The 20,958-nt window shown below is 41.9% G+C and overlaps 1 protein-coding gene across 18 annotated transcripts in view; it reads left to right on the top strand.

The window, feature by feature from the left end:
• MAGI1 (membrane associated guanylate kinase, WW and PDZ domain containing 1) overlaps window positions 1-20,958 on the top strand; it is a 631,665-nt gene that overhangs the window by 413,012 nt on the left and 197,695 nt on the right. The gene's annotated exons all lie outside the window — the stretch shown is intronic.

Below are 20,958 nucleotides of genomic sequence, written 5' to 3'. Positions count from 1 at the left end.
GGAAAAAGGAAACACAGTTTTCCCTTGTATTTAATAATGCATATTCTTTTCCATAAACCAGTTAGTGGATCCTGTAATGCTCATGGACATAAAAAAGCATTTAGATTTTTACTCACTGTGTTTTTTGGGTTTTGGTGGTTGGTTGGTTTGTTTTAGAGGGGGGGCAGTGAGGGGCAGAGGGAGAAAGAGAGAGAATCTTAAGTTTAGACTCCATGCCCAGTGTAAAAGCCCAATGTGGGGCTTGATCTCAGGACTCTGAGATCAGGACCTGAGCTGAAATCAAGAATTCCTTGCTTAACCTACTGGGCCACCCAGGCGCCCCTTTTCTCACAGTTTAATTGCTCTTAAAAGTTGATAATGGGATGCCTGGGTGGCTCAGTCATTAAAGGGCTGCCTTCAGCTCAGGTCATGATCCCAGGGTCCTGGGATCAAATCCCACATCGGGCTCCTTACTCAGTGGGGAGCCTGCTTCTCCCTCTGCCTCTGCCTGCCACTCTATTTGTGTTCTCTCTCCACCTCTGGTGGGCCGTGGGTGTGAATTATTGCACTGGGTATATTTATATATATAAATGTGTATACACACACACACACACACACACATACACACACACATATATTTTATTTTTTTTGCTGCAGTGAAGATTAGATCAGTGGGAATCTACAAATTTGACAACAGCGATATGAAATAACTTGCCTATAAGACAGTAAGTGCCATAATTTTCTAATTAATTGTGGAGCAGTGCCAAAGGCAGTTGCTTTAGAAATACATAATGATCATAAACAGAGACTGAAAGGGGAAGCAAGAAAGTCTACAATGTTTAACTCCTTTTAATGAGGCTTAATACTCCAGCTCATGGAGGCCTTTGCTATTTCTTTTTGTAGCTTTTGGGATGCTCTGATTGACGACTTATATTTTTTCCTGGAGGTGATCTCGTATTAGTATTATTTACTTTATAAATATTTGAGTGCCTGCTGTGTGCCAGGCACTTTCTGTGTATCAGGGACAGCTCAGTGAGCAGAGCGAACGCACGTTACCCTCCTGGAGCTTGTATTCAAATCCATCTCAATATGGTCCTAATAAGATCAGCAATTAAGGAATAAGTTTGAAATGATTAGTTAAAATAAAACCTTTCCTCTGCGAGAAGTTTGTTCCTGAAAACCACTGTGGTTGGCAAAATTGGAGTTTGCTTGATTGCTTGCATCGAAGTCCAGCACAGTAGAACAAAACCATGGAGAATTACACACCAGCCCTCTTCAGCCCTCAATCCCACCCCTCAAGTATTGTAGTAGATCCAATTTGATTTCCTCCAAACTTTCCTACATTAATATATCTGCACACAGCCCAGCTCTCTTTATATAGGAAGTAGTCTAGCTTGGCTCTTATTGGTATCCCAATTGGCAACTTTCCACATCGGTATATGTATCCCTACTTCATTTTTTGTAATAGCCAGAACCTATTGATTAGATGGCTGTTTGCTAAGTCTCGCTCATTTTTTTCTCCCCAAACTCCAAGACCTACTTATTAATTCAGCAAATATTTATTTAGCAAACTTTATGTACTAGGAACTGTTCCAGATGCTTGGGATATTACTGACCAAAACAGGTATAGATCCCTTGTGGGGTTTGTGTTCTAGTCAGGGAGACAGTAAATAGTAGATGTACTAAGTAAGTGTATTATTTTGTGTATTGAAAGATAGTAAGCGATAACGGAGGGGAGCCAAGCAGAGAAATGTGGTCAGAGAAATGGAGTAGGAGAGACGTTGCAATTTTAAATAAGCTTGTCAGAGTAGGTTTCACTGGGAAGGTAGTATTTAAGCAGAAACTTGAATGAGTGTATATCTGAGTAAGTAGAAGGGCCCTGTGGCTGAGTTTTAAATGACCTGTTCAAAGGCCCTGTGGCAGAAGTGGTACCTGCTTTGTCTAAGGAATAGCAAGGAGTCAGAGTGGCTGGGAGGAATCAAGAGAACAATGGCTAGAATTCTGGAAAGAGAGTAAGGGAAAGTGTAAGAGTATAAAGGAATGCAGATAGATCATGCCAAACATTTTAGGCCATTTTAACTACTTTACTCAGTGAAATGGGAGTCACTGCAGGGTCTTGATTGGAATAATGACATTGCTTCAACATTTGAAAAATCTCACTTTAGGTAATGTGTTTAGGACAAATAGAGGGGTGGAAGCAGAGAGCACAGTGAGGAAGCCGTTACTGGAAATCCTGGCGCAAGTTGATGGTGGCTAGATCAGGTGTGGCTGTATATATTCTGGAAGTTTACGCATAAGAATTTCCTGATGGGTTAGACGATGGATGTGAGAAAGAGAGATGTTGAGAATGACTCCTGGGTTTTTTAAAACCTGAACAAGTAAAAAGATGAAGCTATATTTGCTGGATGGGGAAAGTGGGGGCTATGACCTCTTCTGCTTTAAGATTGGGTATTTCACTCTTGGTTTAGTTTGAGTTGTCTCTTACACACGGAAGTGGGCTGTCAGGAAGGCCGTGGGCATAGATGGTGGAGTTCATGGAAAACATGGCCATACCATGAATTCAGTCATTCTTCCCCAGTTTGGCAATGCCGGGGACAGACAATGCTAACAGCAGCATCCCTGCACATCACCGAGTGTCCAGTTGTGAATCTGTCCATGAGTTCAACTCCTGAGGGTGGCATCACCGCGTTTACAAATGTGTACATTTTAGCATTCAAAAATACTTACGCATTACTCTACCCCCCGAAAATTGTATCATTTACATTCCCACCAGTGTGTACAAGAGTATCCGTTTCCCCTCATCTTTCCCAAAACTGAAAGTGGTCTTTCCAAGTGTTGCCTGTTTCATAGATGATAGTCTTTTTCACCACTCTTCCTTCAAGCTCCTATGTCCTCTGGCCTCGGAGTCCGTCTAGCTTCTCGAAGACGTAAGGAGTTTTCTGTTCTGTGAAGTCTTGCCCATTGTGGGTATAATGGTGCTGCCGGTCATATTTGGTAAGACAAACTAATCGCTCGAGGACGTAGGTCCCTGCAGGAGGAGGTAACATATTCAGCATTGTTCATGCAGCTAATTCAAGACTGATAGGGAGACAGCTAAGTAGCAGTTTTAAAGTATACCTCCTTAAAAGGGGAAATTTTGAATTCTATCATCCGGAGAAAGATCACTTCCTTCTGACATTCGGACAACTTTTAATAGCATGTGTTGACTTCAAGTCATTGGTATAACCAAGGTGGTTAGAACACTGAGTGATTTGCAGTGTCTTTATTTATTTATTTATTTTTTAAAGATTTTATTTATTTGTCAGAGAGAGAAAGAGAGAGAGAGTGAGCACAGGCAGACAGAATGGCAGGCAGAGGCAGACGGAGAAGCAGGCTCCCTGCGGAGCAAGGAGCCCGATGTGGGACTCGATCCCAGGACGCTGGGATCATGACCTGAGCCGAAGGCAGCTGCTTAACCAGCTGAGCCACCCAGTTGTCCCTGCAGTGTCTTTAAAGTTATACAAAGTCAAATGAGCACCAAGTTGGGATTTTTGGTTTGCCTTTTTCTTTTTTTACTGAACATCAAACAAATCATTGCCATGACCCAGCTGTGTGCTCTGTATCCCGCCAGGTCCAGAGGATGCCAGGATGAACAAACACACAGCCTTAACCCTCACAGAGGGTCCATTGCTCTTGGTGGTGGTGGGAGACATGCAGATGGCCAGGGACTGTCCATTGTCACAGGAACTAGAGAAATAGGTAAAGGTTGGGGACTGGCAGAGACATAGGCCTACTTTGTCCACGATTTAGGTCAGGGAAGAATTGGGAGGGATAGGCAGTGGGAGACACACAGAGGCCCTTGCCCGTCCTGCCAGTGAGGCTGCAATTTCTCCTGAGGGCAGTGGGAATCTTGGAAGAGTTTAGGCAGGATAATAACATGGCTCTTTTTGTATTTTTTTGAAAACCACTCTGGCAACCATCAAAGGCAAGGGTCGTTACAGCTGTGGTCCCCAGGCCACTGCCTATTTCTGTTTAAAAAGTTTTATTGGAACACAGACATTTGTTTATGTATTGTTTGTGGCTTCTCTGCCACAGTGGTTGTATTGAGTCTTTGAGACCTAGACTCTACGGTCTCCAAAGCCTAAACTATTTATTCCTTGTCCCTTTACTGAAAAAGTTTGTCGGCCCCTGATTGAGGAGATGAAGTTGATACAGAAGGGCCAAGAGGGAAGCTTATGGTCAAAGGAGAAGACTAAGTTAAATCCAAAGAGGAGGGGGGAGGCCCGAGGGGTATTCAGGACAGAATATTTGATGAGTGATGGATTAGGGGAGACAGGAGGGAGAGGTGTGGTCTGAGGTGGCCCGTGGGGTCCTGCGCAGAGTGACCAGGTAGACTGGAAGGTCACAAGGAATATCTGTGTGGAGATGTCCAGGACAGGTTAAATGCACCTGGGAGGGGCATAAATGTGTGTTCAACGTAGTAAGTTCAGACTGGTTTCCATCGTATCTTGTTAATCCATAAAAGTCCGGAAGCCCCTCATCCCTCTGCCCCATCTACTATCCTGTTCTGGAAACGAGTGCCCATCAGCACATTTTCTCATCTTTCTTCACCGGACAAGGCTGGACTTCATGTGCAAGCATGTCAGGAAGCCTTTCCTGCAGACAAGCTGTGTGCTCGCACCTAGCCCGGTACTGCCTACGTGGTTCTTTGCTCAAGTAAACATTTGTCTCTTTATGTAGGACCTAAGTCCACAGATAAGTCCAGTGTCTCATACATTTTTGGTCTATCTGCTGGGTCTACTGTGAAATCACAAATTTAGGTGTGCACAATTTTTTTTTTTCCTTAGTTATGGAACCTGAAAGTCGAATGATAGAGCAGAGCAAACTTAGCCTGCCCCTAATGTCACTCATTCAGTCATTCAGCTAACGTTTATTGAGCTCTTTGTATGTGCCAGACACTCGGCTAGGTACCAAAGGTGCAATGACGGCCCTCATGGAACTTCCATTTTAATAGAGGAGCAGAGACAATATGCTGGCCTTGTGCCTTTTTAATTCCTGCAACTGGGGAACATAATATGGCAAGAGAACTCTGAGGTTGTAGTCCTCCGTTGTCTTGTTTTATAGATGCCTAAACCGCATGGAGCTAGAACTTGGACTGCCCCTCTCTCCAGTGGAGGGGGGAGGCTTTCCTCTGTGTTGTCCAGGTCTAACAATGTGATCTGATTTCTATTCAAGAGCACAGTAATTCATTGTTCTAACGCACTTCTAAATGCAGGGTGTAGCTTGTCATCTTTACTTTGGTGAACGTTGATTCTGAAGTTTTTCTTTTTGCTCTTAATGTGACCTTACCAGACTTGGCTTTTACTGCAGAAGCTATGCCTTAATGGGGTCAGATTTAGGGAGGAATGCTTTGCCACCATCCACGTTCTTTTCTCATAACTGCTATCTGTATTCGTGAAAACTGACAGGGAAAATGAAGGGACACAGAGTCTTTGGCAGCTCTCCGTTTTCCACGTTAGAGGAGTTGAAAGCATCAATTTTCATTTCATGCATTGAATTGCTTGTAATAGGGGTTTTTAGCTAGTCTTTGGTAGGCAGATGAGTGAGTGTCTGGGGGCTGTTCACGAGAGGAGGGTCTAAGGCAAGCAAGAGATTGAGCCCCAAGGTGAGAACCGACTGTGTGCAGGAGAATTAGGATCCAGAAGCTTTGCTCCCCCAATGCTGCCAAGGGGAGCTCTCCCTCTGGCTTGCCACACACTTTGTAAAATTACTCATTGAGGGAGTGCTGCTGTTTGGTTTCTTTGTGTTATAAATGTCATGCAAGGTGGTGGAATCGAGGGCATGGTTAATATTCCATTGATAGTAAAAGGAAGCGAGGTAAAGAGAGATTTGGGGCTCTAAGATATGTCATTGGGAAATGACAACGTATGTCAGAGGACTTAAACCACGATTTTGATAGCAAAGCACTTACCCAGCTGTAGATTAGGCTGGAAACTCCGAGGGCAATCAACCAGGTTATTCTTTATTTTATTTTATTTTTTAAAATTTGTTTGGCAGTATGAGAGCACAAGCAGGGGGAGCAGCAGAGGGAGAGGGAGAAACAGACTTCCTGCTGAGCAAAGAGCCTGGTGCAGGGCTCGACCCCAGGACCCTGAGATCATGCCCTGAGCTGAAGGCAGACGCTTACCCGACTGAGCCACCCAGGAGCCCCTGACCAGGTTATTCTTACGGTGTCTTCCTTAATGGGAAACCAGCAAGCCTTTGGAAAATTACACCTTCTCAGCAGTCTCTCCTTTGTAAAGACACACATTAGCTACAGCAGATTTTGTGACTTGTTGCAGGCTGAGGAGAAACCTGCATCTCCCTTCCCCAGAGCTCCCCTGCACCATGTTTGCATTTTCCAGCGTGCGGAGTGAAGGTGTTGGAGTGAAATGTTCTGCTTGCCAACCAGAGAGAAGGTGTTAAAAAAAAAAAAAAAGAAAGTCTGTTACTTGCCAGTTTGAAAATATGTATGTTCTAACATTTTGTCATTAAGAAAACTTTCTGTAGATTGAGGTGGCTTTAATCTAGATGAATTTCATGTATTTTAGTGTGTCTATGAGAGGTGTCTGATTCGCATGTTCAAATCACCATTTTTTTGAAGTGAATTTTATTCACATTTTGAACTTAAACAAAATTCACTCTTTTTGCTATGCCTTTCTCAGAGTTTTAACAAATATATACAATCATGCAACCCTCCACTTTATTCAAAATACAGAATAGTTTTGTCACATACTCCCTCTACATTCTTTCTGATAGCTGTTTTGTTTTCCCTACCCCTCAGGCAATCACAGATATCTTCTGTTTCTAATAATTTTAGTGTTTTCCGAATGTCATCTAAATGGAGTCTTGTAGTGAACTTTTTGGATTTAGCTCCTTTCACTTAACAAAGTGGAGTTCCCATTGATCTAGTTTGTTCCCATTGATCTAGCTTTTATCGTCAGTTTGTTCCTTTGTATGGCTGCATAGTATTCCATTGTATAAATGCACCTTAGTCCATTCATTCATTCATTGTAGGGCAGCAGGACTGTTTACAGTTTGGTGGTGGGGGAGGCGTGGGTTATGAATAAAGTCACTAAAGAAACTTTCAAAGAGAGGAAGACAAAAGGCTCAGCATCCCAGAGAAAGAATTGAATGTGTACCAGAGAGGTTTTGAGTAAACATAGATTCTCATTTTGCTTGAGTAGGTAAGAGTGAGATTTCTGGGTTATGTGGGGAGTATGTTTGACTTTTTAAGAAACTGTCAGACTCCTTCCCAGAAAGCTGTACCATGTCGTGTTCTCCCTTGGCAGTATGGAAGCCTTCTGCTTCCTCTGCATCTTTACCAGTTCTTAGTATTGTCAAATGAAAAAAGAATGTTTTAGACTTTAGGCATTCTTACAGGGTGGGGTCTATCATTACGATTTTAGCTTGCACTTTCCAAATGATTAAGATGATGAGGCACATTTTCTTTTTCTTTCTTTCTTTCTTTTTTTTTAATATTTGATTTGACAGAAGGAGAAAGATAACACAAGCAGGGGGTGTGGCAGGCAGAGGGAGAGGAGGAAGCAGGCTCCCCACGGAGCAGAGAGCCCAGGGTGGGGCTGGATCCCAGGACCTGGGGATCCTGACCAGAGCCAAAGGCAGACGCTGTACCGACTGAGCCACGCAGGTGCCCCTGAACCACATTTTCATGTGCTTTTCTGACATCTGTGTGTCCTCTCTGGTGAACTGCCCTCTATCTGTTTTTCAAATGGGGGATTTTTTCTAATCACACATTTATTTTTTAAATTTTTGTAAAGATTCTTTATTTTTATTTATTTATTTGAAAGAGAGAAAGAAAGGATAAAAGAGATAGAGAGAGAGAAAGAGAGAGCATGAGAGGGGACAGGTCAGAAGGAGAAACAGACTCCCCACTGAACAGGGAGCCCGATGTGGGACTTGATCCTGGGACTCTAGGATCATGACCTGAGTGAGCCAAAAGCTGTTGCCTAACCAACTGAGCCACCCAGGCGCCCTCCGATCATGAATCTTAATGAGATGTACAAACTGTCACTCAGTGCTGCTCACCCTTGGTTTACCTGATTGAAAAAAAAAAAAAATCAAGATGAAAAAAGAAAACACCCCAAGATGATATTTTCCAACATTATTTATAAACATCTTGTTTGAAACATCAAGCTTGTGTCAGGAGGCAGATATATGCAGGACAACTTGGCTCTTGTCATTGACTGTGTGGACGATTTTGACCTCTGTAAGACTCAGTCACTTCATCCATAAAATGGGCATCATGCCTAATTGTTGATGGTTGTTCGGATTAAATGAGCACCGTGCAGAGAATCTAACACATGGTGAGCATTTGCTAAATGATAATCCTTACTACAAATATTGTCAGTATTACTGATTTGGGTAAATTTATGTAGGCAGGTCCTTGTCACATTAATTTACCATTTTAGCCCTAGTGTCTAGTGTAGTACCCAGGGCACGAAAGGCTTGAATGAACTGGTTGGATGGATACATGAATGAAGGAAAGCACGCACAGCATTTACGGTTGACCTGCCAAGAGTATTACACACAGAGTTTTGTGATGTACTGTCCTGAATCTAGGAGTATTTGTTGCGTTACACCTTTCTTATAGTTCCCATTTATTTTAGTGCTGTAGTTACTGATAGTTTTTTATCTACACACTTCAAAATTATTTTTAGGGAGGCCTGAGGGCATAAGGATTTGGAAAAACATCTGTTTTCCTTTTTTATTTTTTTCCCCCTCCATTTATATATTCTTTTTTAAAGGTCCAAAGGGCTGTGAACCATGATTCATTTTTAGGTTTCTCTTCCCCTTGAATGTGATATCTGTAAGTAACTGCAGAGTAAATCATTGACGTCTTAGCTCTGCCAAACAAACCCCTTTTGGGGAAGTTTGCTGCCAATTCTTTCTTGGCTGTTTATAGGACGGTGGGTGTGTTACAGGCTGGTCTTGCCTTTCTGCAAAAAGGAGAGCCTGTAGATGCAGCATCTGGGTTCCCGTGACCTGACCCCAATTTGCAGAAATCGCTGACTTTGGCAGGGTGCTTTCAGAACCTCAGAAGTTCCAGGATCGGTCTCCTGGAAGCACGGCTCCAGCGGCTCTCTACTGAGTCAGCTCTCAGAACTGGGTCAGAACATCTCTTTCTGTAGGTTGAGCTATACTGGAAACCACCCTTCCCCGGAAAGGGAGAAAGTTAACTTTTTTGACCAGTTTGCTTGCTTTTTCAAAAGTGGCTTTTTGAGGCCATGTGAAGCAGAAGTAGGAGTTGAGGATGCCACAGTCTGGGTCCTATGATGTGTTGATTTTGTCAGGTTCCATCTAGCTGGGAACTTTACACCCCAGTCACTGTGGAAAGTTCTCCAAATTGAACTGCCTTTCTCATATTCTGGTAATCCATTTCACCTTTGAGAGGTTAGTAGAAGCGATAATTTCATCTTCGGGGAGAAAATGACAAAGCTCTTCTTGGTATAAACTTTCAAGGCAACTCTTTCAGCCAGTGAACTACTACCTAGCCTGAATGTGTTCTTAGTTCCTCTTCATTAGAAACTCAGTTCGAACATTCCTTTGAGTCCTTACAGAGTCTTCTTCTTAACCCTCATCTTGGTTATAAGAGCTGGCCTATAGGGCACACTTGTAATGAGAAGGTAAATGCACTTGAATTTTCTCCTACTTCCAGCCTCCTTTCTGTTGCTGTTTGGTTTGTTCTTTTTTTATAAAAGTTGTTGTTGGCAGGGGCACCTGGGCGGCTCAGTGGGTTAAGCCTCTGCCTTTGGCTCAGGTCATGATCCCAGGGTCCTGGAATCGAGCCCCGCATCGGGCTCTCTGCTCAGCAGGGAGCCTGTTTCCTCTTCTCTCTCTGCCTACTTGTGATCTCTGCCTGTCAAATAAATAAATAAAATCTTAAAAAAAAAAAAGAGTTGTTGTTGGCATAGCTGTTTCAAAAAAAAAAAAATGGCAGTCAGCACACACTTGCCTTGTCATCAATAAGAAACACCACTGTAACAAACCTGAGGAAGTCAACAAAATGAGCTCTAGCGAGCCATCAGAGACAGGCACCTGTTATTTCAGAGTAACAGAGCCAGGCTAGTTCTGTCGTACTCAGCAGCTCCTCTGCCCTGTGACGCTGCCTGCCTCATTGAACTGCTTTGCAAGAATCATGTTTTGAAACTGAGAATAGAGAAAATGTTATCGCAATAGGTGAGAAGACATTTTAAAGTCAGTTACAAAGTCTTCAAATGATATTGGTCAGAGAACAAAAATAGCATCCTGAAGGAGAGGCGACAGAAAATGGAGATTTGTGCTCTTCAGGATGGTAGCCACCAGACTTTTTTTTTTTTTTTTAAGATTTTATTTATTTATTTGACAGAGAGAGAGATTACAAGTAGGCAGAGAGGCAGGCAGAGAGAGAGGGGGGAGGAAGCAGTCTCCCTGGCAGCAGAGAGCCCGATGCGGAGCTTGATCCCAGAACCCTGAGATCATGACCTGAGCTGAAAGCAGAGGCTTTAACCCACTGAGCCACCCAGGCGCCCCTAGACATGTTTGCTTACTATGCTTACTAGAGCATTTCTTTCTTTCTTTTCTTTCTTTCTGTTTTTTTTTTTTTTTTTTTAAAGATTTTGTTTATTCATTTTGAGAGAGAGAGTGAAAGAGAGCACAGGCAGGGGAGCAGCAGGCAGAGGGAGAGGGAAAAGCAGGCTCTCTGCTGAGCAGGGAGCCTGACATGGAACTTGATCCCAGGACCCTGAAATCATGACCTGAGCTGAAGGCAGACGTTTGCTTAAGTGACTGAGCGACCCAGGTGTCCTACTAGAGCATTTCTAATATGGCCAGTCTGACTGGGGATATTGCTATCCATGTAAAGTATGCAGTGCATTTTGAAGGCTTAGTATGAAAAAAAAAGAAGGTAAGGTGTCTTATTAGTAACTTTTTTTTTTTAAGGTTTTATTTATTTACTTGACAGACAGAGATCACAAGCAGGCAGAGAGGCAGGCAGAGAGAGAGGGGGAGAAGCAGGTTCCCTGGTGAGCAGAGAGCGGGACGCAGGGCTCGATCCCAGGACCCTGAGATCATGACCTGAGTCGAAGGCAGAGGCTTTAACCCACTGAGCCACCCAGGCGCCCCAGTAACTTTTTATTACATATTGAAATTATAGTATTTTGATATGTTTGGTTAGAGTAAATACTTTATTCAGTTGGTTTCTCGTTTCTCTTTACTTGTTTCAATGTCAACATATGTGATTTAAAATTACATATGTGGTTCACATTATGTCCTTATTAGACAGTGACGAAAGACAGAGTATGACAGGGGAACCCATGATTCCAAAGGTTCTGGAAGCTGAAATCCTATCTCATGGCAGTGGATACTCGCCAAAGAGGCTTATCCATGCTTGGAAAATTCTCATTTGTGTAGCGAAGCCTGGGGGAGAGTTGGGCAGATCAGAGGGGCTCAGGATAAATGATGGTTAAGATTTCTTGTCTGGATAATTGGGCTCCTGGTGGCCTTGGTGGGAAGTTCAGGATAGAGAAATGAGGTAATGAGGTCAGAAAGCAAGAGAGGGAAAATCCCAGCAATTTTTCTGGAGAAGCTTGCTTTCCACAGGAGTTTCATTTGACCTCATTTTCATGTTCAGAATCCTCATGTATGTCAACATTGGCTGAGCCTCTCTCTGATGTGAGGCATCTAATAGGAATTCCAAAAGGCTGCCTCCTGAAGTTAAGTGCTTCTGTGGCATGTTTAAAATCATCCCTTTTGCTAAGATTCCCAAGAATATTGAGGTTAGGTTTCTGTGTAATGCTGCCAACTACCTTTTTTTTTTTTTTTTTTTTTTTTAATCTGACCATTAGGAGAGCAGGCTGTACCTCTCTTCTGCCTGGTTTTCCTTCAATGTGCTGGGTACAGTCAGAAATTCAGAGTAGACAAGACCTGTATCTCTTTTCCACAGAGAGCTTACTCATTCACCAGACAGTGAGTGCTTACTATCTACCGCATACCGTTTAATGGCCAAGGATGCGGCAGCAAGAAAGCAGTCTAAAATCCCTGCCTTTAAGGAATTTATGTTCTCTTAGAACCTATAATATAATTTAAAGCACTTATCTGGAATGAATCTGTGAGCCACAGGGAGACTTGAGATTTTTGTGGCTTAACCTATTTATTTAACGGAATAACTGTCCTATTACATGTTGAGTCTATCGTAGGGGCTTAGTGCAATGCCTTATATATATATGGTAGGCATCAATTGTGTATCATTTCTTCAGTAGATATTTGTTAACTACCTACTGTGTTTTAGGCACTTTTTTAAGGGTTGGGAATATATTGTTGAACAGAAGGAAGATTGCTATTCTGAAGGAGCTTAGATTCCATCTGGGGGTGAATGAGGGGGAGTCAGACAACGGCCGTGAAATATAAGGTGGTGATATGGTATATCTGAAATTGATAAGAACTAAGAACGGAAAAATTAAAGCCAGGTTAGAGGTGTTGGAAATATGGCAAGTATCTGTCCTGGGATGGGGTCGGGGAAACACACTCCAGGTAAAGGGAACAGCCAATGCAAATTCACTAAGGCAAGAACATGCCCAACTTGTGTCAACAGCAGCTTGGGGGGGTCCAGAGTGGTTGGACCAAAGTGTACGAAGGAAAAGAAAAACTATCAGAAGATTAAGTCAGAGAGGTAATAGGGAATCAGATTGTGTGGGAACTTCCCTTTTATTTTATTTATTTATTTTCTAAGATTTATTTTGAGAGAGAGCGAGAGCGAGCTTGTGTGCACATGTGAGTGGGGGAGGGGCAGAGGGAGAGGAAAGGAATCCTCAAGCAGACTCCCCACTGAGTGAGAAGCCTGGTATGGGGCATGACCTGAGCTGAAATCAAGAGTCAGATGCTTAATGGACTGAGCCACCAAGGCGCCCCAGGGACACCTCACTTTCATAATACAGGATTTGGAGCGCTGAACTTCTGTGGTCTCATATCTTTCACTGAACTTTCTTAACACACAGTAAAAATCTCCCTTAATGGCAGACAGTTCTCTGAGCTTTTAACAAAGCCACAAGGTCTCGTACCCATCACAGTCCAGATACAGAGTCAGTCATTCCAAAAACCAACCCCCTTCCTGCCCTTATGTTGACTTAACTTTTCGAAGGACAATTCTGGATGCTCTGCGGATATTAGACTCCAGGGAGGCAGGCTTGGATGCAGGAAGACTAGTTGGCAGGCTCATGCAGCTATCGAGGTGAGCAGTGATGGAAGCTTGCCCGGGGTGTGCAGGAAATGGTTGGATTCTGGGTGTATTCTGAAGGAGGTTTGATAGGAGGTATGCGAGAAACAGAAGAGAGAAGGATGACATCATGATTTTTGCCCTGAGCCACAAAGAAAGCAGCAGTCATCATTTACTGAGATGAGGCAGGTTGCAGGTTTGAAAGGGAAGATTATAATTCAGCTTCAGACATTTTGGGTCTCACTGTCTACTAGCTAGCTCTCCAAGCAGAGATATCGATGGGGAAGTCTGCTGAATTGGAATGCACAATGAATGTTTAGAAACCAATATGCATGGGGCGCCTGCGTGGCTCAGTCATTAAGCGTCTGCCTTTGGCTCAGGTCATGATCCTGGGGTCCTGGGATCCAGTCCCACATAGGGCGCCCTGCTCAGTGGGGAGTCTGCTTCTCTCTATCCCACTCTCCAGGCTTGTGTTTCCTCTCTCACCATCTCTTTCTCAATGTCAAATAAATAAATAAAATCTTAAAAGCAAAGAAAAATCAGTGAGCACATCTCCAAACCGTTGGGGGAAAAAAATATCTATGATTCTTCTAGGAAACCTCTTGTCAGTCTTTAGAATTCAGAGGTGCCTGACGATTGTTGCCTGCCACACCTTTCTTGTTGCCCTTCAGCTCTTTTCTTCATCCGTTCTTTGGTAGAAAGAGAAGTGTTCCGTTCTGTGCAGGGAATACCACAATGTTTAATCCTACTATCATGGTCCTGGTGTCTGCTTGATCTGTTAATCTAAAAAAATGACTTATGTTAAGAGTAAGGATGAACGGATTCTTTTTATTCCCCCCCCCATTTTAAATTCCAGGAAGAACATTTGGATGTTTGACTTTGGGTCCCTGTGTATCATTTTACTCACTTCTGGAGTCTTTAGCTGCCAGCGCACTTGAGTTGGAGAAGAGAGAACGGAAGGGAAGGCTAAAATTAACGAGATATGATGTTAGTTGGCAAAGGCTAGGATACAAAATTCCATATATGGTCTAATCTCAAATTAGATTGAAAACTTGTATGTACACGTATGGAATACATTCTGAACAGAATATCGCAAAACGTAACAGCTACTTTCTCTGTGTTGTGAGATGATGGGACAGGTTTGGTTTATTTACATCCTTTTACCATGTTTTGGGGATTTTTTGTAATGATCAAATACAGTTTTCTTCTTCTTCTTCTTCTTCTTCTTTTTTTTTTTTTTTTTTCATTTATTCAGAAGATGTTTATTCAATGTTAGATTGAGACCTGGGCAGGGGATAGACTAATGAACAAGACAGAAAAAGGCTTTGCAGCTTTGAGCTAATAGCCTTATGAGATCATTATCAAGTTATAATTAGAAAAAAGATACATTAATTAAAGAAGAAAGAATGCAAGCGGGCTTATCTAGCCTCGTTGGCTTTATTTCATACACTGGTACTAAGTGAGTTTTTATGAATCCCTTTCTGTCCACGTTTCTCCCTATTATAGGCTCAGAGGGATGGGTATTTGTGACCTTGTGACTTCTTGCTGTATTTCCGAAGCCACTTGGGTAATATGCTGTATCTTGTCATATAGCCTCACCATGGGGAGGGACTGTGTAAGGCTGGAACATGTGTCAGCCTTGGGCTTAAACGGTCCTCCCACAGGGCTGCAGAAAACATTGTGGTCGTCTTGGTTCCTTGGCAGAAACTTTGGTGGAAGGTCATACCTGCTATCAGTATGATCTAAGACAAGTCACCAGGTTTTGCTAAGCCTCTGTTACTTCATCTGGAAAATACCTGGGATGAGCTAGTGGAACCTAAAACTTATGACTCCAGAATTTTCACAGGCTTTGGTGGTGGTCAGCAATGCCTGCTTTGAATTTTAGGAATGTTCATCTCATGGGTAGTTACATGAACATAATGATCTAGCCTCCCTTCTGCCAGAAGAGGCCTAGTGCCAAATCCATAGTTTGTATCAGTGACCCAAAAAATAGAGCTGATTTCAGAGAGCTTGCAGGAAATGTCTGTTCTCACTGAGAGACTTGGCCCGGGGAGATTTCGTTTTCCCCCATGACTGTTTCTCCATTTAGGCTTAAATACGTTTAATGGAATTGGCATCCAGCTCTCATATTAGTTGGTGACTGGCTAGATGCCACAAGTGGGAACAAAGCAGAATCAGAGAGACGATTTCGCACCTCAAGATTTGGAACCTTCCAGAAACATCCTTTTGTATCTTCTCTGGTACTGGATCTCGTAGCTGGTTGAGTTTTACTTTTCTGCCTCTCTCTCTCTCTCTCTCTCTCTTTTTTTTCCCTTTCTTCTTGTGTGAAAATGTTGATATGGTGACTTCCTTCTAATTTTATCAAATACAGTATGTCCAGAAACAAAACAGAACCATGTTTCTGCGTGCGATTCCTGGCAGAAGTTGTGCGATTTCATCTCAGGATAAAACTGTGAATTTGTGGAAAGCAACATGGTATGGGTACTTAGGGAAAGCAAAAGGAATACAGAGCCCGGCTGCCAGAGTCGCCTTTGTCTTGGCGGCTGGAGGAAATCGCTAGTGACTTGTGGGAGCACAAGCTCCTGAGGATAGTCAGCTGGTCAGTAGGCAGGCCCACTGGCTAGAGCTACCGGGGCAGGCAGTAGTGTATTTCCAGAAGAATCCCATTATTTATGCGTAACAATTATACAAGTCAGATGTGTGTATAAGAGAGACAGGGAGAGGGAGAGAAAGAACACAGATAAGAACCAGCACATACAGGATAGAGTGGTTAGGTCCACTGGCTGTGCCTGGAGTCAGGGTGACATGGGACATGTGATTCTGCGATTCTCAGTCCCTCAGAGCGTTCTACAGCCTCAGCACCTCCCTGAGCTGAGTGTGAGTCTGCTACGCACAGGCATGTATTGTGTATAGAATGGGTCCCATGACTTCTTCGTCCAGGGCTCATCAGATGGAGAAACAGGCAGTTGTTCCAACATGGAAGACAAACGGACAGAGTTGAATTTTTTGAGAGGAGAATATTATATTTTGTAGACAGTCTAAGGGACTTTTCAAGGGCAATTTTAATTGTTCTGCAGGGCTGGGATTAGGTGAAGCGAGGGCGGCACTCACGTGGGGAGCAAAGTTCAAGGGGGTACTAAAAAATTTAATGATCAGGAGAAATAATATTTTAGCTGTATCTTTTAAAAAATTTGTAAAACTATTTTATTTATTTATAAGAGCAAGAGAGAGAGTACAGGCACACACAAGCAGGGGAGCGGCAGGCAGAGGGAGAAGCAGTCTCCTTCCCTGAGCAGGGAGCACGATGTGGGACTTGATCCCAGGACCCTGGGATCACGACCTGAGCTGAAGGCAGAGGCTTAACATCTGAGCCACCCAGGCATCCCTGCAATATCTTTTAAAAATCAAACTCATTTAAAAAAAAAAAGAAAAGAAAATCGAAGTCATTCATTCATTCATTCATTCATTCATTCATTTATGCCTCAAGCTTTAATATTGCTTAGCAGGCACTGTTAACTGATCTTGCCTTTATTTAAAACTGATGTTTTTGGATAAAGAAGTTGTGAGATTAAGCATGCATGACACACACACGCGCGCGCGTGCGCACAAACACACTGGAATATTACTCAGCCATAAAAAAGAATGATGTCCTGCCGTTTGCATTGACATGGATGGAACTAGAGAGTGTAATGCTAAGTGAAAGAAGTCAGTCAGAGAAAGACAAATACCATATGATTTCACTCACCGTAGAATTTAAGAATCAAAACAGATGAGCCTAGGGGAAGAGGAGGAAAAAAATTGGAGGCACACCGGAAAAGAGACTCTTAGCTATATAGAACAGACTGAGGGTTGCTGGAGAGAAGTGGGTGGAATGATGGGTTAAATGGGGAATAGGGATTAAAGAGGGCACTTTGGGTGAGCACTGGGTGTCATATGTAAGTGATGAATTCCTAAATTCTATTCCTGAAGCTAATATCGCACTGGATATAAACTCACTGAAATTTAAATAAAAACTTGAAACTTCAAAAAAACTAAAATAATACTGATGTTTTGTTCATCGTTGTGGTTTTTTTTTTTTTTTTTGCATCAATTTGACTTTTGAAAATATTGTGTGAAAATATTCTTTTCCTTAATTACTGAGGTTTTTTGGCACTTCTTAAAATTCACACCTCAGAATTGTACCTCATTTTCTTCATCCATAGTTCAGCTCTGGTTCTGATAGTTCCTTTAATTTCTAACTTCAGAAGTCCCGAGTGAAATAGGATTCCAGGAGACTAAAGAGCACTCCGGGCACTGTCTTCAAGAGGCTCAATTCTCAGAGATTGTTAACTGTGTGAACGAACGGAACCCCTTCTATGCACCATGTTATATGAAAGACTGCGTATGTATTTACTTAATAGCTACTTATGGAACACCTACTATGCGCTTGGCAGGATTCTAAGTGCCGGGGTTATGGTGATGCACAAATTAGACAAAATCCCTGTATTTGGGGCACCTGGGGGGCTCAGGTCATGATCTCAGGGTCCTGGGATCGAGCCCCGCATCAGGCTCGCTCAGCAGGGAGCCTGCTTCCCCTCTCTCTCTGCCTGCCTCTCTGCCTACTAGTGATCTCTGTCCAATAAATAAATAAGAAATCTTAAAAAAAAAAAAAAAATCCCCGTGTTTGCAGAGCTTCCTTCCCAGTGGTGACCGTGTATCATTTCTAGCCCTCACAACAGCTCTGCAATATAGCTCTGTTTTACCATTTTGCCAGTGAGCAAAGTGGGGCTCAGAGAATAACCCTACCAGCAACTAAATACAACATTGTCCAGCACAGAATTTGGTGTCGAAAGGACTTGGAGAAAGTCAAACTGATCATGACATGAGCTTAGTCATTAGGAAGCTTCCCGGAATACATTGGCCCTAAACCGGTTTTCTTGCACCCCCCCCCAAGATTTTATGTATTTGAGAGAGAGAGAGCAGGAGCTGGGGTGGGGGGGAGGGCCAAGGGATAGGGAGATGCAGGCTCCCCGCTGAGCAGGGAACCTGATGGGTTCTATCCCCGGACCCTGAGTTGAAGACACGTACTTAACCGACTGAGCCACCCACCATACTGGTTCTTAAAGGAGAACATCAGATAAACATATTTAAGGGCCAGACTAAGGGTAGGGAACAATACAAAACACATTTTCCACGATTTTGGCAAAGCAGTAAAATGGCACAGAGAAAGCTGAGCAGAAAGATGAAGATAGAAAAGTATTTATTTGTCTCTGTTAGCAGCACCAAATAGACTTCCAGAATGGCAAACAGTGTTGACTTTTTTACTAGCCAAAGCTGCTGGAACTGGAAGTCCTTTCTCCAGACTCAGAAGGGAAGGATACAATGATTGATTAACAATGTCTATATGGAAGTTCCATAGATCCTCAGTGATTTCTTTGTAGTGTGTCACATCAATCATGGTATTGGTATTGATGTGTTGATTATCCTAGTGCCCAGGAGCTCAAGTTCCAGATAACTTGATGCTTAAGTATTTGGATGCTTAAAAAAGTTGTGTTTAATGGGTTCTTAATAATTGTTACATTTTTTTGATGGGGGGGTTTGTTCATTTCCACAAAATGTATGATAGGATTTTGATTGTGATTGCGTTGAATATATATATAGAGAGATCCGTTTGGGAAGAATTGATATTTAAAATGAATTGACCATGAACAGGTATTGACCATGAATCTTTTTAAATTTCTCACTATAAATTTTTATAGTTTTCATATAGGTCATTCAGATCTTCTAGTTAGATGCATCCCCAAGTATTTCTTATTGTGTTTGGTGCTATTAAAAATGGTATTTTAGAATTTTACTTCAGTTATAAATTGCAAGTATATAGAAATATAATTGATATAATTGATTTTGCATATTATTTTTGTATTCTGCAATGCCTCAAGGTCTCATAATTTTATCATAGATTTTATCAGACTTCCTACATAGATCAGGTATCAGAAGATTTTTTCTTAAAAAGCCATATAGTATATATTATAGGCCTCTGAGTCATATGGTTTGGCAGTTTCTCAGCTTTTCCTCATTGTAGGTGAAAGCAGCCGTAGACAATACATAAGTGAATGGTTGTGACTGTTTTCCAATAAAATTTAATTTACAAAAACAGTTGTAGTTTGCCATTCTCTGATTTGAATAATCAATCTGAAAAAAAAATAGTTTTACATTGTCCTTTTCCAATCTGGATGGCTTTTATTTCCTTTCCTTGCTTTATTGCATTGGCTAGGATGTCTAGTTAAAATATTGGATAGAAATGGGTAGAGAACTTGTTCTCATCTTGATGGTTCATTCACCATTGAATATGATGTAGATTGTAGATTTCTTACAGATTCCCTTTACCAGGTTAAAGAAGGTCCTTCTTATTTATAGTTAGCCAAGGGTTTTTATCAGGACTTGATGTTGGAGTTTGTCAAATGCTTTCTCTGTGTCTATGGAGATGATCATATAGTTTTTCTTTTTAAGTTTATTAACTATGGCAAATTATTTTGATTTTTTGTTAGACTAATCTTGCATTCCTAGAATAAGCCCCACTTAGTCATGATTTATTATCCTTTTTATTGTTGGATTTGATTTATTAATATTTTATTTAGAATTTTTATATAATATTCATGTGAGATAATCTACCATATATACAGTTTGATCCTACATTGATGAAAAGAAACATACCTTTTATATATGAGTACTTACATATGTTTATATAGTTTTATGTGAAAGGGGTGAATATAAATACTGGGGTATTTACATTGGTTATTTTAGACATGGCTGGGGGGCTAGGGCCAGGACAATTAACTTTGTCTTCATGTATCTGCAACATTTACTTTTATAATTTTTTTAACTGTGGAAAAAACCCATGTAATCCTACATTTAATTTCATGGGTAGGCTATACTTCTGGGAACTGTGTAAGTTCGAGAGAAACTGTCTGGTTTTCTGGCAAGAGTTTGATCCTTACTGAAGCCTGTTGAACAGATAAAATGGTCAGGTTGCTGAAGGTTAGAAAGGAAAATAAGGTAGTGGGCACGAGTTTTGTAACCAGACACATCTGACTTTGAATCCTGGTCCTGTTGGTGACTTACTGTGGGCCTTTACGTTTTCTGTGTTTAAAATGGACATGATAAGTGCTCGCTTCGGCGGCGCATATACTAAAATGGATGTGATAAGACCTACTGCACCATATTGTTATAAGAATAAAGGCTAATGTAAGAAAACTAGCACACAGAACTTTTTTTTTTAAGTTTTTTTTGTTTATAGCATATAGAGCATTTTCAATAAATAGTCATCTCTCCTACCACTACTTCTGCTGGTACCGTTCACAGGATCAAAGAAACTTGAGGTATCTAGTTTACTTTTATATTCAATGCTAGGTCCTGTCTTTGTCTTTGGCAGGTCATTTCTTGCTTCTGCTCAGCCACATTGAAGGACAGGTGTTCATGACCTTGTAGTCTTCTACTCTTCTGCTGGAATGGTCAGCAAACACTCCCCAGCTCCTTGTCTAGTTTCCCTTTGTTTTATGCCACACACCATGCACTAGCAACATTGGCTTTCTTTCTGTCCCTCTAACCTGTTAGCTTGTTCTTAGCTTGTTATGTTTGTTTGACCTGTTCTCTTAGCCTGGGATGCAAATCTAGCTCTCCTCACTCAAAGTCATGTGACCTGGACCATTGTTTAACCACTTTGAGTCTTAATTTACTTATCCGTAAAAATGGATAATTTAATAATGGTG

Source organism: Mustela erminea, chromosome 1 (genome assembly GCF_009829155.1).
Source record: "Mustela erminea isolate mMusErm1 chromosome 1, mMusErm1.Pri, whole genome shotgun sequence".
NCBI lineage: Eukaryota > Metazoa > Chordata > Mammalia > Carnivora > Mustelidae > Mustela > Mustela erminea.
The sequence above is the reverse complement of the archived record's forward strand: the minus strand, read 5'-3'. Positions and strand labels throughout refer to the sequence as shown.